This window comes from Lissotriton vulgaris, chromosome 3_1 (assembly GCF_964263255.1).
Source record: "Lissotriton vulgaris chromosome 3_1, aLisVul1.2, whole genome shotgun sequence".
Lineage (NCBI taxonomy): Eukaryota > Metazoa > Chordata > Amphibia > Caudata > Salamandridae > Lissotriton > Lissotriton vulgaris.
In genome coordinates, this window is record NC_141689.1 from 1,296,842,422 (window position 1) to 1,296,852,951 (window position 10,530).

The 10,530-nt window shown below is 47.5% G+C and overlaps 1 pseudogene; it reads left to right on the forward strand.

The window, feature by feature from the left end:
• The first annotated feature begins 1,296 nt into the window (after positions 1-1,296).
• On the forward strand, positions 1,297-9,705 carry LOC147727793 (28S ribosomal RNA; annotated as a pseudogene).
• The last annotated feature ends 825 nt before the right edge of the window (positions 9,706-10,530 follow it).

Consider the following 10,530-nt stretch of genomic DNA (forward strand, 5'->3'; position numbering starts at 1 on the left):
TTCAAGGCAGCAAAGCAATGCGAGCAGCACAACGATACCCAGGAGAGACCAGGGGCCATGGGGAGCGACCGCTTCTGATGGAGTCAGGACGGTCACAGCGCTTCACAGGACGGGGCGAGCCTTGGCATTTAGTGGGAGGGAGGAGCAGCTGGTAGGCGGGAGCGGGGTGGAGAGGACGAGCTCCGAGGCACAACAACAACAAAATGGCAGCAGAAGCAAAACCGGAACCGGTTGGGGCACCAATAGTAATTACGCTGTGGGCAGAGGCACTAGCACAATTAGGCAAAATTAATTTTAATCTGTCAGGCAATGCGAGCGCTATGATCTAAACTGGCCCGGACACTCTTAAAGGCAAAGCGGGCAATTTACACAATGGCGGGATTATTCAAAGAGGCAACGCGAGCAATGCAGGCACCAGTTCAATTCAAGGCAGCAAAGCAATGCGAACAGCACAACGATACCCAGGAGAGACCAGGGGCCATGGGGAGCGACCGCTTCTGACGGAGTCAGGACGGTCACAGCGCTTCACAGGACGGGGCAAGCCTTGGCAGTCAGTGGGAGGGAGGAGCAGCTGGGAGGCGGGAGTGGGGTGGAGAGGACGGGCTCCGAGGCACAACAACAACAAAATGGCAGCAGAAGCGAAACCGGAACCGGTTGGGGCACCAACAGTAATTACGCTGTGGGCAGAGGCACTAGCACAATTAGGCAGTATTAATTTTAATCTGTCAGGCAATGCGAGCGCTACGATCTAAACTGGCCCAGACAATCTTACAGGCAAAGCGGCAATTTACACAATGGCAGGATTATTCAAAGAGGCAATGCGAGCAATGCAGGCACCAGTTCAATTCAAGGCAGCAAAGCAATGCGAGCAGCACAACGATACCGAGGAGAGACCAGGGGCCGTGGGGAGCGACCGCTTCTGACGGAGTCAGGACAGTCACAGCGCTTCACAGGACGGGGCGAGCCTTGGCAGTCAGTGGGAGGGAGGAGCAGCTGGGAGGCAGGAGCGGGGTGGAGAGGACGGGCTCCGAGGCACAACAACAACAAAATGGCAGCAGAAGCGAAACCGGAACCGGTTGGGGCACCAATAGTAATTAAGCTGTGGGCAGAGGCACTAGCACAATTAGGCAGTATTAATTTTAATCTGTCAGGCAATGCGAGCGCCACGATCTAAACTGGCCCAGACACTCTTACAGGCAAAGCGGGCAATTTACACAATGGCAGGATTATTCAAAGAGGCAATGCGAGCAATGCAGGCACCAGTTCAATTCAAGGCAGCAAAGCAATGCGAGCAGCACAACGATACCCCGGAGAGACCAGGGGCCATGGGGAGCGACCGCTTCTGACGGAGTACAGTGTACAGTGTACAGTGTGGTGTACAGAAGACCGACTCCCCAGCGTTGCTCAGGGGGCCCGAGGCCTTCTGATCGAGCATAGGTGTTAGGCCGGTAGTGGCCCCCAGCGAGACGTGACCGGGTCTCCTCAGAGTCAGGTTGCATGGGAATGCAGCCCAAAGCAGCTGGTAATCTCCATCTAAGGCTAAATACAGGCGCAAGACCAATAGCCAACAAGTACCATAAGGGAAAGTTGAAAAGAATTTTGAAGGGAGAGTTCAAGGGGGCGTGAATCCGTCGAGAGCGAAATGGGTGGGGTCCGTGCAGTCCGCCCGGAGGCTTCAGCACGGCAGGAAGGTCGGTGGCCCAGGAGTTCCGGATCCCTTCCGCAGGACTAGCACCCAGGCCCTACCTAGCCCCTGCAGGGCGCATTTCCTCCATTGCGGTCTGCCACGACTGGCTCCTGGTCGGCTGGGAAGGCTTTGGGGTGGCAGGTGGACCCCCGCTCCTGCAAAGGGTGTTACAGACTCCTGGTAGCAGCTTCGCTGTGTCTCTAGGGCCAAGTGAGTTTCTACTACCACCATGCCCGCCCGGGCACCTATTCCTGGCTCCCCTCTGGGCATGTTGTGGCGGGGAGGAGGGACGGGGCCCCCTGCTCCTGGCATGACTGTGGACTAGGGCAGACTGTGCTCAGTGCGCATTGACTGCCGGGCGGGGAGGCCCACACTGGGCAACAGGGGTCTGTGGCGATGTTGGTTACCTACCCGAGCTATGTTGAAACACAGACCAAGGAGTCTAACACTTGCGCAAGTCAGAGGGCAAAGCGAAACCCTGTGGCACAATGAAGGTGAGGGTTGGCACATGCCTGCTGAGGTAGGATCCTGCGAGGTATCCAGCGGCGGTGCACCACCGGCCCACCTCACCCATTCCTTCGGAAAGGTGGTTCTTGAGCGTGCATGATAGAACCCAAAAGATGGTGAATTATGCTTGGGCAGGGTGAAGCAAGAGGAAACTCTGGTGGAGGTCTGTAGTGGTCCTGTCGCATAAATCGGTCATCTGACTTGGGTATAGGGGCAAAAGACTTATCGAACAACCTAGTAGCTTGTTCCCTCCGAAGTTTCCCTCAGGATAGCTGGTGCTTGGAGCCTCCAGTTGGAAAAGAGAATGATTAGAGGTTTTGGGGCGGAAACGATCTCAACCTATTCTCAAACTTTAAATGGGTAAGAGGCCTGGCCCGCTGGCGTGCAGCCGGACATGGAATGCGAGAGCCTAGTGGGCCACTTTCGGTAAGCAGGACTGGCACTGTGGGATGAACCGAATGCCGGGTTAAGGAGCCCAATGCTGATGCTCATCAGACCCCAGAAAAGGTGTTGGTTGATATAGACAGCAAGACGGTGGCCATGGAAGTCAGAATCCGCTAAGGAGTTGGTAGCAAATCACCTGTCAAATCAACTAGCCCTGAAAATGGATGGCCCTGGCAGGTTGGGCCCAAAGCCGGCTGTCGCTGATGCTGAGAGGCGCTGGTGCTAAGCAGCGATGAATAGGAGGGCCACTGCAGTGCGCACAGAAGCCCGGGGCGGGGACCCAGGTGGAGAAGCTGCAGGTGCAGATCTTGGTGGTAGTAGCAAATATTCAAACAAGAACTTTGTAGGCCGAAGTGCAGAAGGGTTCCATGTGAACAGCTGTTGAACATGTGTCAGTCGATCCTAAGAGATGGGCGAGTGCCGTTTGGAAGGGACAGGCCATGGCCTCCATGGCCCTTAGCCGAACAAAAGGGAGTCGGTTCATATCTCCTAACCCGGAGTGGCAGAGATGGGAGCCCTCGCGGCATCCAATACGGTAACGCAAACGATCCTGGAAAAGTCGGCGGGAGCCCTGGGGGAGAGTTCTCTTTTTTTGTGAAGGGCAGGGGCCCGAGCCTTGGAAAGCGTTATGCTTCCAGTGGTGTCCAGTGAGCTCTAGCTGTTCTTTGAAAATCCGGGGAGATGGTGTCAATCTTCAGCCAGGCCGTACCCATATACACAGCAGGTCTCCAAGCTGAACAGCCTCTTGCATGTAGAACAATGTAGGTAAGGGAAGTCGACAGGTCAGATCCGTAACTTTGGGATAAGGATTGGCCCTAAGGGCTGGGTTGGTCGGGCTGGGGCGCAAAGAGTCGCTGGACGAGGCGCAGCCCACTGGGGCGCAGCAACTCTGGACACGATCCGGGCCCTTCCTGTGGATTGCCTCAGCTGCGGTGGTCCCCTCCCTCCGTGCCCAATCCCTGGGCCCCCTCCGCTGGGCTGGCTTTCTGCCTCAGCTGCGGCCTAGCAGATGACTTAGAACTGGTGCAGACCAGGGGAAAACAACTGTTTAATTAAAACAAAGCATTGTGAAAGTCCAAGGAGGGTGTTGACGCAATGTAATTGTTGCCCAGTGCTCGGAATGTCCAAATGTAGAAAATCAATGAAGCTCGGGTAAATAACGGGAGTAACTATGACTCTCTTAACCTATTCTCGGTTGTAGTGGCCTTTCCCTCCCAGCTATCCCACTGGTAACTGTCTCTGTAGTGCTTAGAGAAGTCTATAGAGACAGGCCAAACAAGGTTCTATCATGGCAGTGAGCGTGATAGTGAGAAATGGCAAAGCAAATGGCGACCCAATTCCAGATGGAATAAAAACCCCATTAAGATGGTGTCAGGAGGTGCTGTCTTTTCTATAAATCATTAACCTCCTCACCGACAAACCAGCACCTGCTTCAAACAATGCAACAAGCAATAACGATTCAGATCACGATATAGGCCTTAGTTCACCCTCCATAGCAGAAGAAGACACAACAGTAGACCTCAGCAAATCCATCAAGTTTGTGGCCTCCTCAGCCAAGAATGACATTGGTACAACAAACTTTGAAAATCTTCCTGATGTCTATGAGGTCAGCAAAGACATAATAACAAAGAAAATTGATACACCAAAAAGTCACTTATTGGAAATACCCAAACGAAACGTATAAATGTGACTTGTGTGGAGACATATTGGGAACTTTTAAAGAAAGAGGAATTTCGAGCAACCATGTCTTTTATCCAGAGGTGGATGTCTCTAAACCACCTTAAGTTAAATCCGGGAAAAACGGAGCTCATTCTACCTGGGAAGAGTGAGATCAGTTGGAGTCCTAGTTTTTGGCCATCGGACATGGGCTCGCCCCCAAAAAAATCCCGCACAGTAAAAAGTTTGGGAGTGACTCTTAGTGAGGACCTTACCTTGGTGAGCCAAGTCGGAACTGTGGTCTCCTCGGAGTTTTTTCAATTGAGGAAGATCAGGAAAATAGCACATCTTCTTACAGGTCTGGCTTTAATTCAGACAGTCAGTGCTCTAGTCCTGTCCCACATTGATTTCTCTAATGGCCTCTATCTGGGGGCGCCTATTGGCCAACTTAAAAGATTGCAATACTTGCAAAATCAAGCTGCGAGACTTATCTGCAAAGTACCTAAGTGGGAATCAATCAGACATGGACTAGAGACCTTGCACTGGCTGCCTGTGGAACAGAGAGCCACTTTCAAGGTGGGTTGCATTGTGTTCAAGGCTCTGGAGGGCAAGGGTCCTATGTTCCTTAGATCACTACTGCGCAAATATACACCTTCGCGCAGTCTGAGATCAATCCACAAAGATCTACTCGAGGTCCCTCGTTTCAAAAAGAAACGTCAGGGAGGCAGCAGTTTTCAATTTTTAGCCTCCTCATTGTGGAATTCCCTCCCTTTGACCCTGCGACATGGCAAGGACCTCCTTGCTTTTAGGAAGGCATTTAAAACTCTTCTTTTTTCCCAGGCCTATTGTAAAAAGTGATTGTATCTCTTTTATGCACTGTTATGTTTGATTCTCTCACCAGCGCCAAGAAGCCCCAGGGCGTATGCGCGCTTAACAAATAATAAATAACATAACATAACATAACTGAGAAAACATGTCTCAAACAAGCACAAAGGCTTCTATCTTAAAACATATTGCATGCCATTATGCCAAATGTAAAGGAAGACCTCAAAAAGGAGAGCTGCCATTCCTGTGCAGCTTCTGTGACCTCAGATTTGGAACAAAGATTGGTGTTTCACAACATGCTCTGCATCCGCATTCAGGAGCGCAAAATGAGGCTAGACTAGCAGCTTCAGCAAACAGCAAACCATCAAAATTATGGTCACAGGAAGATACACTGCTATTAGCATAATTGGAAATAGTATATGAAAACAAGAGGAATATTAATGCACTGATGTTTCCACATTTTGACAGTAAAACCAGAAAACAAATTGCAGAAAAAAGAAGAGATAAGAGCAAAAAATCTGCAAAAGATGTACTGCAAGCATCAAACGTTACTGAAAAAGACTCTTGCAATGAACCAGAGGTTACAGTGGAAGTAATCAATCACAAACATGCGCAAAAAATCAGGAACTTTGATGAGCTGGAAGATAGAATCACAGAAATCGAGAAGTACACCCAAAACGTAGAGCAACACGACGCTGCTATGGATCTGATGGATGAGATAGTGACTTGTATCTCAGCAAACACCACTGATATAAGCCCTGCAGCAGCCAGTGTACCAACAAATGAACCAGCAAGTGAACTCAATAATGAGCCTATGAACTCTGCTCAAGATGAGCACCGGAACGCCTCAGTAGGAAACAAGATGACAAAAAAAGACAAGAAAAATGAAATGCTTAATCGGACGCACACAAAAAATTATGCTAAAGCAAAGGGCAGCTATAAGAAAACCAGGCAATGTTTAAAAAAGACAAAAAGAAAATTGCCAGGATTATCACTGATGGGGCAGAAGATGCCACTTGCCAAATCAGTGCTGATAACATTTTTCAATACTACAAAAGTAAAATTGAAAAAGAAAACAAGAAAAACGCTATATTCATGCCGATTGATCGGATCCCGGAGGATTACGAAATTAAAAATATATGTAAAGAAATAACACTGCTCTAAATAACTTATGCCTTTGAGGACTCCGATTTAAAGAAAGCAGTAGGGCCTGATAAGATTGGTCTGAATTACTTGTATAAAGTGCACAGCAGGCAACCAAGACTGCTGCCCAGAATGTTATCATCTTGGTTGTTGATGAGAAGAGTACCAGAAAGTATCAAAAATAACCAATCAATATTGATACCCAAGAATGTACGATTAGTGAACTTAAAAAAATCAGTAACTGGCGTCTATTCACCATTGGTACTGCATTCATGAAGTTATTCCCAAAAATACTAACTAAACGACTGTCATTTTTCGTTGGATTGAATACGAGACAAAAAGGCTTCATGAAGGTGAGAAGTTGTCTCGAGAATCTGACTCTCCTGCAAATATCATAAAAGGGGTACGAAAAAACAGTCACTCATTAGCAGTAGTGTTCATAGATATCTCAAAAGCCATGGTCATATTATACAGGGCACAGAGTTCCATCATATATCAGAGACATAATAAAAGACTTATAGACTGACTCAACAACATTTTTCAAGGGAAAGAACAATGAAGCAACTCCTGAAATAAAAATGAAATCTGGGGTTAAACAAGGTGACTCTTTATCTCCACTACTATTTAACATTGCCATGGATCCTCTGATCTGTGATATTCAGAAAAATGGCAAGGGCTTCACATTCGGATCAGATGGTCTTAATGCGCAAATCACCGCTCTCGCCTTTGCCGATGACATCGCAGTACTCAGCAGCACCTGGGAAGGAATGAGTGAAAATCTGTAATTCATTGAAACGTTCAGTAAAACAACAGCATTAAAACTTAATGTGAAAAAACACATGGATTTTATATCAATCACCATAAAGATAAAATCCTGATTAACAACTGTAAGATCTGTATACAGCTCATTCATTCATGTATGTAGGAGAAGAAATAAATGAAAAAATTGATAACATCATCAAAATGCACAAACTCAACATCTTAGACAGTAGGTTTCTGAGTTATGATTTGAATTTGTTAGCAACATATGATTGGAGAAAAGAAGAATTTGAGAAATGGGCAAATCTTCCTGTCCAAGGTGATGGTATAAAATACTTAGCAAGTAATCCAGCCTCAAACTTCTAGATCAGCAAGCATTACAAAATGAAAGAAAACCAGTACATAGCTGCGCTGATGTTAAGAGCAAATCTTTTTTATACTAGAGAAACCATCACTAGGGGAAGTAATGATATATTTGCTACATGTGGGTATTGTCAAGATGTTTGCGAAACGATTCCTCGTGTTTCAGGTGCATGTCCTAAAACCAAGGACATTAGGATAAAAAGACATAACAAAATTCTGGAATTGCTCATTGATAGAGCAAAAAGGTGTGGTTGGATGGCATATAGGGAACCTCATGTTAAGAATAATCAAGGTGAACTACGAAAACCAGATGTAGTGTTTACCAAAAATGGTACAGCTGTAGTGGTTGATATTTCAATTCGTTATGAAAACTCACAGAATTCCCTTGAATTAGCGTTTGAGAGTAAAGTGAAATACTATCAGGATCTGTCACAGCAAATCAAAGATCTCACAAAATGCAACACTGTAAATCTTCATGGCTTTATCGTTGGATGTCGTGGTATTTGGCCTCAATGTAATGATGTTGTTCTGGCTGATTTAGGTCTGCAAATGTCATTCACATTCAAGAAAACTCTTTGCCTGACTAATTTACTGGACACTCTTAAAATGTGCCAAGTATTCATGGACAATTGAGTATCAAGCTTATACTGGGATGTACACTTTCTTGCAGCACACATGTCACCCTTATAAAGCATATTGTTTTAACACATAGGTTTATAGTTGACAAAAGATTTAGTATAGATGTGAATTTTTAGAATTTTACAGATGTGCTTTTTCTAGTTAGATATGCAATTTGTAGATCTGTACTTTTATAAATGTGTGCTTATAACAATCTAGATGTAGTTGTGTACATCATACTTATTGAAATGTCTTGAATGATGAATAGGTCTCAAATAATCTTATACACATAATTATCACACATTGATTATTGATGTCCTGCTAATTATATTTTAATTTCTCAGGAATGTTCGTAGACAATTTTAAATTATTGGAATAGTACTGCAGGGTGTACTATCCCTGGCCTAAATGTGATCCCAGTTCCAGTGAGGACAGCGTTCAATGTGGCTGTATTCTGGAGCAAAAGAATGTTGTATTGTTAGAAGCAAAACCGAATTGACAATGATGGGTAGCATATTAACCCAGAATGAGCCACCGCGAGCTGGTACAGAAATAGCCAAATGCCTTGTCATCTAATTAGTAACAGGCCTGAAAGGATGAATGAGATTCCCACTGTTCCTACCTACTATCTAGCAAAACCACAGCCAAGGAAACGGGCTTGGCAGAATCAGCGGGGATAGAAAACCCTCCCGAGCTTGACTCTATTCTGGCACTGTGAAGAGACATGAGAGGTGTAGGATACATGGGAGACCCTTGGGCTGCTGGTGATATACTGCTACTCTTATTGTTTTTTCACTTACAAGGGGAGGCAGGGAAGAGCCCGTGGGGCTCTCGCTCTGACTCTAAGCACCTGGCGCGGCTGGGTGCGACCCCCTCTAGGGACAGTGGCAGGTGGGGAGTTTGACTGGGGTGGTACACCTGCCAAACGATAACGCAGGTGTCCTAAGATGACCTCAAGAATGACAGAAACCTCCAGCGGAGCAGAAGGGCAAAAGCTTGCTTGATCTCAATTCTTAGTCTGAATACAAACCATGAAAACGAGGCCGCATGATCCTTCTGACTTTTTGGGTTTCAAGCAGGAGGTGTCAGAAAAGTTACCACAGGGATAACTTGCTTTTGTCTGCCAAGCCTTCTTAGTGACATCACTTTTTGATCCTTCGACGTCAGCTCTTCCTATCATTGTGAAATAGAATTCACCAAGCGTTGGATTGTTCAAACACTAAAAGGGAAAGTGAGCTGGGTTTAGACCATTGTGAGACAGGTTAGTTTTACCCTACTGATGGTGTGTTGTTGAAATAGTAATCCTGCTAAATAGGAGAGGAACTGCAGGTTCAGTCATTTGGTGTATGTGCTGGCTGAGGAGCCAATGGGGCAAAGCTACCATCTATGGGATTATGACTGAATGCCTCTAAGTCAGAATCCCCCCTAAAGCGTAACAATACCTCAGTGGCGTGGATCCTTGGTTGGTTTGGGATAGCCGGCCTCTTTTGGGGGGGGGGCCGGGGCGTAGAGGCGCTCGCTTTGGGACCTGAGCGTGGACAGAAGGGGGTCACCTCCATCGCCTTTAGTGCACCGCATGTTCATGGGGCACCTGTTGCTAAATCATTCGTAAACAACCTGATTCTGGGTCAGGGTTTCATAAGTAGCAGAGCAGCAACCTCGCTGTGGTCCATTGAAAGTCATCCTCTGGGCCAAGCTTTTGTCTCTCCATGCATGGGCACCCGCGGAAGCCCTCCACTACACGCAGGGGTGGGTCCCTCTGCCACCGGACTGGCTGGAGGAACATGGAGAGGGTGATGCGGGCCTGCGGAAGGCCACCTTCACCACATGCCCTCTGGCACGGGGTCTCCCCCTCCCTTCCCGGCCACACTGGGGTGCTGGACAGGGGTCACCATCCCCTGCGGGTCATCAGGGTGACAGGATGGCCTGGGCCGGCCGGGCCCAATTCTTTCCCACTGCTTCCACGCAATTCAAGCAGGGAGGCAAGCAGCCCTGGGAAGGGATTCCCCCAGGCAGCGGCTTTGGAGCGCCTGGCCAACCTTGCGGTCGTTGGACTGCAAGGGCGACTGGGTCGAGCTGTCTCAGGCCATCTGTGCGCTGTGTCATGCCAGGACATCTGGTCACCTGGCTGCGCGACCAGATGGCCCTGCAGGCTGGGCGACCAGATGGCCCTGTGGGCCGGGCAACCAAATGGCCCTGCAGACTGGGTGACCAGATGACCCTGCCGGCTAGGTGACCAGATGGCTGGCCTGCCGTCCGGTCAGGCTCAGTCTAACTTTTTTTCTTCCCCAAGAATCTGTAAGCCTAACAGATAATTATGAAAGAAAGGAGAGAAAACACTTCTTGATAAACCCTGTATGGTTTGAAGAACCCAGGGATTCTCTTAAATTGCTTGCTAAATTTGAAGGCACACACATTTTGCAACCATTTAGCAGAGGAGCAGAAAATGGGAAGACAACCTCAAGAAAAAGCTTTTCTTTGTCCTTTATTATTGGGAACATATCAGCTCACACTCTTTGAGGAAAGAA